Source organism: Zeus faber, assembly GCF_960531495.2.
Source record: "Zeus faber genome assembly, chromosome: 22".
NCBI lineage: Eukaryota > Metazoa > Chordata > Actinopteri > Zeiformes > Zeidae > Zeus > Zeus faber.
In genome coordinates this window covers 4,378,056-4,384,055 of record NC_137209.1, presented here as the reverse complement: position 1 = coordinate 4,384,055, position 6,000 = coordinate 4,378,056, and the positions used below count along the sequence as shown (strand labels likewise).

Sequence of the window (6,000 nt, the reverse complement as noted above, 5' to 3'; positions counted from 1 at the left end):
AAGCCTGGTAGCTGGAACAGGCCGGGGTTTGTTGATTCCAGATGGCCGTGGCCCAGGAGATTGCTTTGCCTGTGAGTAGCGTGACCACGTATGCCACCTGTGAGCGCTGGGTGGGGAACTGTGAAGGCTGGAGCTCGAAAGCCAGGGACCATTGTGTCAAAAAACCACGACAACCTCCTGGGTTACCGTCGTACCTCTCTGGCGCCGGCAGTCGTGGTTCGCGGTGATCTGGAGGACGCGGGTTAATGGGAGGCAGCGCTGGCGCAGGGGCCATAGGTGGAGCCTGTGCCTGGCTCTGCTGGACGGCCTGGGCGAGCGACTGCAGGTTGTCCAGGACCTGTTGGAGAACCCGCTCATGACGGCCAATCGCAGTCCCCTGGTTCGGCAAGGCCACCCGCAGGCTTTCCACCTCTGGAGGCTGATTCTCTACTGGGTCCATGTTGTGGCTCAGTCTTGCTGTTAAGAGGTATGCTGAGTGAACCCAGGTGCAGAGAACAAGGCAGAGGCGAGGTGGCAAAAATAGAGGTTTACTCAAAACAAGTACAAAAAACTGGGCAAAAACAAATAAGAAGTCTCGGGAGCTTGGAACAAGAGCGTTGTCTTGAGGTTAGACAAACTCAAGACTGAGCGCCCGAGGACACAAACGACAGGGTCTAAATAGGGACGACCAAACGAGACACAGGTGAAACATATAACCTAATGAGGCAGGGTAATCAGGAACAGAAATAGGTGAAGCAGAACAACCTTGAAAAGGCAGTACTGGCGGCATCTAGTGGCCGATGCCGGTAGGACCCGGGCGAACCCTGACACACTTTATCTTTTTCATCTTACTTTAGACTTTTGACTTTTATCTCTTTTTCACTTTTCATCTTACTTTAGGCTTTTAACTTTTATCTCTTTTTCACTTTTCATATTTTTCGTCTTACTTTAGGTTTTTAACTTTTATCTCTTTTTCACTTTACTTTCTTCTCTTTCATCTTTATTCATATAATTTTATTTTGAGTCAATTCCCCTGGCCAGGGTTATTTCCTCTTGTTTTTCCTACCTAGATTTGACTATATTATATCTTCATTCGGCCAACTTTCACGCAGCATTTAATGTACACATGTCTTACTGTTTAACGAGATACGGGCCCTGTCTTCGTTAATCTTGCATGGTTATTTAAATAACTTTTGGCTACTAGTTCTGCCATTCTACAATTACTTTTTATTTCTACTTTCTCCACATCTTTTAAGCCTTTAACTTTTACTTTTAAATTCATTTTTCATTTCTCTCGTCTCTTTTCTCTATTTCAACTTTTAACTTTTAACTTTTATTTCTCTCGTCTCTATTCTCTATTTCAACTTTTAACTTTTAACTTTTATTTCTCTCATCTCTATTCTATATTCTCTATTTCAGCTTAATTCTCTTTTTCTTCATTTATTATTCTTTTATTCCCCCTTATTTACGTCTTTTACATTCTAATTAACCCCTATTTAGACGGAAACTCACTTCACACATCAACAATCAATCTCTGCCAAGTGACGCTCTGCATTCGCTTTTAAAGCTGTAGAGAGATAACATACCATCTCTGGTCCCAACCTTTAGGTGCCCACTCAGCCTCAGTCCTGTCATAAATCTAAACATTTCCTCCTCTGGTCGAGCTGGAGGAATAAACAAAATTCCTCTCCCATAGGGCCTCTGAACAGACCCTTGACGTTCTGGTTCTCAAGCAATAAATCTAATAATAACATCGTTAATATTATGACCGCACTATATCTCAGCTTTGGGAGCTCAGTGAGCTATTCACCTCAAACCTTCCAGACACCTCACTAACTTATTGCAAACACAATATAAGAAAAATAACAACTGTAATCCTATATGTGAAGAAAGAAAAAACAAGAGTTTAGTGTCTTAAGACCACTCTAAATTCTTATACATACTATAATACATTTCAATGAGATATACATTATCAGCTTTTTTATTTCTCGCGCATTTAAATCTAATGAGTATATTAGTCAATGTATTATTACCTCTAGTTAATTATTTTTATTCTATTTTCCAATTTAATTGATTTTATTTATATTTATTTTATTTTATTTTAATATTCATTTATTTATTTATTTTCTTCATACTCATCATTTCATACTTCTTCTCTGCCCCTCCACTCTGTATGAAGCACCACCCCTTGCTCCCCCTCTTAAATTTAGGCACAGCTTCCAGTTTGCTCTGGTCGTCAGCAAGCGAACATCCTGTTTTAGCTCCCCTAGGCCACGCACAGAGTCATAAATCAAAGCTGGTTCCTTGCACTCAGCAGCCGAAACACAAAACCTCTTCTCTTGCATCAAAAGCCCAACGGTTCCTTCTATTTCACCAAGACTATCTGCTCCTTTAACCAACAGGAATCACAGCAAGCACTGTCACACACATTCCAAGCACAAAAAGAAAAAACTCCCACACCAACCAAACAATTCACTAATCCTACTCATAATTCAGAGCAGAAGATTTTCTTTTCTTTTCTGAATGTGTACATGCATGTGTAGGCAGACTGTTTCTGGTGATTCTAGTCCTTCTCTCAAGAAGGTTCATTTTGTTATCAAATATATGAAGTCCTGTGAAGGTTTATATCCTTTATCAAATGTATAAAACGTCCTTGAAAGAAAAAGGGAGAGAACCGAGCCGGATGGATTCTCTGTTGAATTAACTCGGGCGGGCTCTTTCATGCTTGCCCAAAGACAACATTTACCATTTGGTTCCCCTACAATGGTCACAGGTCACATTTCACCTCCCTAATCACTCCCTAGCAAATATTCAAACGAAAACTTTGAAGGCGAAGTGGAGAAGGGTTCCATGGGAACAGCAGTTGAACATGGGTCAGTCGGTCCTAAGAGTAATCCTAGAATTTAAGGTTTTCCTCTGCAGTTTGTGTGTCAAGGAAGGGAGCCCAGGTAGGAGACACACCATTGCTGCTTACATCATGTTTCCTCGGTAGTGACAGTCTACATTGGTGTCAACCTCCCTGGTTCGTACAATGCCGAAAAAAAAATTCTAATAAAAAAATTAATAGAACAATACAAAAAAAAAAAAAAACTCTTCACAAGTCCCAGAAGGAAAAAAATATGTTCACCCCATCTTCTCAACAAAAACAAAACACAGAAGGCAAAAAATAAAAAAAACAATAGCAAACGAAAGAGCACATCATCCCCTGATGATGTGCTCTCTCTCGGGACCCCTGGCACCGTCTCTTGGTAATTATCTTATACAATGGGGCTGTTTTGGGATGCCACACATTCCAAGACACCTCAGGTTGCTTGTGTTGCTGCTATGTGGCACGACTTTATTGCAGACGTAGCACAGGGCATTAAATTTGTTCATGGGAGAAAAATAGCAACACACTACGTTTCTTTTTCTCTCTCGACCATCCATTACTCATTTACAATTCTCTTAAATGTTTCAATGGTATTATTGTTAAATATACAATTTTTCGTCTCTGTTGTACAGGAAGAGCAGAGACGTCAAAGAAAATGCAACAGTGATCTGAAATAGCAACATCCATGATATAGGGTACAGTGATATTTAGTCCTTTTGACTAAGTCCAGAGTATGCCCCTAATTGTGGGTGTGTCCAGAAACATGCTGAGTGAGGTCAAATTTCTCCAATAGGCTAATGAAGGGTTGAGCATCTGGGTCTATTTGATTGTCAACAGAATTATTAAAATCACCTGAGATTATTACACGATCATAATCAATGGAGACCTTGGACAGTAGCTCAGAGAATTCATCAAGAAAGGCACATTTAGATTTTGGTGACCGATAGACAGCGGTGATTAAAATCGGGGCACTGCAGTTTATAGATATAGTAAGGTGTTCAAATGACGTGAATTCTCTGAGGAGAATTTCCTTGCAAGTATAGATATCAGAGAAGAAGACAGCAGCTATTCCACCTCCTCTCTTATCAGCTCTAGTTGTCTGGATGAACTTGAACTTAGGAGGTGCTGTCTCAATGAGTGCGACTGTACCATTTCTATCCAGCCAGGTCTCAGTCAGTGGAGAGAAATCCAGGTTAAGGGTACTTATAAGCTCATTAACTAAAAACGACTTGTTAGTTAGTGACCTGACGTTTAATAGAGACATTTTTATTGTTCTGGGTGCATGGCTTTGCAGGGTACTTAGAGTTTGAGTCTGAACTGAGAGTAAATTGTTTCGATTCCTGTATGTTACAGGGAAGTTACGTAATTTCGGTCTATGGTTTATAGCTACAGGATTTTGTAAAGCAGAGTGACAGTCATTAATGTCAGAGTGGATCGGACTCACCAAACATCAGCAGCGAACAGAGGATTTCAGCGTAAGTTCCATTTTCAAGGCAAGGTGGCGTGATCCGTGAAAGTTTGGATGAACTCCATCATGTCTGAAGACGTTTGAATGGTTTAAGAAGGTGCCAAAGTTGTCCACAAACGGTACGTTGAGGGAGCAGCAGTATGTGTAGCTGAAGGACATGCGTGTATTTTGTCTCCAAAGCTGGGACACGGCAGCGGGCCGGATACGATGAACCGGCGGTCCGACTGTAGAAGACTGTCAATTAGCTTCAAAATGCCTTCTTTAAGTGTCTTCGATTGTTTGTTCCTGAGATCGTTGGTTCCCTTCTTGATATAAACAGTGGAGGGAGACGGGTTTTGATCCAGCAGCTGTGGGATTCTATATCCCAGACAAGAGCACCCGGGTAGCAGATGCATTCGTCATCATTTTGAGTAAGCAATTCCCTGAGTTTTGAGTAAGCAATTTTAATTCCTTGCTTATGCGGCCTTGATGTCCAATGCACTCTCTCCATGAAGATACAGAGACACTCTCGGAGTGCGTTTGAAAGGCACGTTGATATGTTCTATCACCAGCTACGATGATGGGACTCAAACCCACACGTGCAGCGCACAATGGATTAACAGTCCATCGCCTTAACCACTCGCCCACCTCAGCTGAAAAGGCATTCTGGGGAAATGTAATTTAAAGTACAGAGTTCTTTTTAAGTCCAACTACCTCGCCAAGGACTTACACACTACATGTTTTGGTTTTGTACTGACTCAACTGATGGATAATAAGGAACTGCTCCAGCCAGATTTGAGCAACACACATTGGAGGCAAATTGACAAGATTAACGTCAATGTAAGAAACGACAATTCAAGAAACCCTCACATGTTTCCTAGTGTGGGAATTGGTGGTATAGTGGTGAGTATAGCTGCCTTCCAAGCAGTTGACCTGGGTTTGATTCCCAGCCAATTCAATTTGAGATCTGGTTGTTTATCAAACGCTGGCTTTGCAGAATTTTAGATATTTGGAGGCAAATAAACAAGATTAACATCAGGTTAATAATGCACTGAAATGTACTTAATGTATTAGAAGTAAAAGTTATGTTGTATTCAGTTCCCTACAATGGGAGCCATTTAAAGAGGCTGTCGCAGCCGGAGGCCTGTCCGCTGGCAGCCAGTTCCCAGCTGACTCAACTCTACATAACAGGTCAAATAAGGGCACAGTTGTGATAAAAAAAAAAAACGAATTTAAAAAAATCAAAGATGCAAAGGAGTAGTATAAATAATATAAAAGTATTTACCAAAAAAAATCTAGTAAAATAAAGATAATAATAGTGATATTCAACGTGATTGTGGACATCTTTAATATCCGTGGGCCACAATAATATAGTGTCATACTGAATGGTAAGATAGATACATTGTTGTCCGACAAACGCTGCAATGTACTACTAAGAGAGAGGAAAGTCACAGTTTTCCTTTGTTTTAAAGTGGCCAAGTGTGTACATTTATAGGTTCTAGTCGTTGGCCTTTTGATTTCAATATAAAGGTTATTGGGATCAAAATAATTGTGAAATATTGCAAAAGATTTCTACATTTGCGGCGCTCTCTGAGAAATGCCTCCTCCCCCCTCAACCACCCCACATTCAACAGATTAAATTGAAAATGTTCAAAAAGCAACAATAAAACAAAAACCTATTATTGACTATTAAAGTCAATAGAAT

At 40.6% G+C, this 6,000-nt stretch overlaps 1 protein-coding gene across 1 annotated transcript in view; it reads right to left on the bottom strand.

Moving 5' to 3' along the window:
* Window positions 1-838: 838 nt before the first annotated feature.
* cUnh4orf54 (chromosome Un C4orf54 homolog) overlaps window positions 839-6,000 on the bottom strand; it is a 162,749-nt gene continuing 157,587 nt past the window's right edge. Inside the window, exon 3 of the transcript XR_013844747.1 lies at window positions 839-851. The gene's annotated coding sequence lies outside the window, so the exon portion shown is untranslated. The remainder of the gene's footprint in view (window positions 852-6,000) is intronic.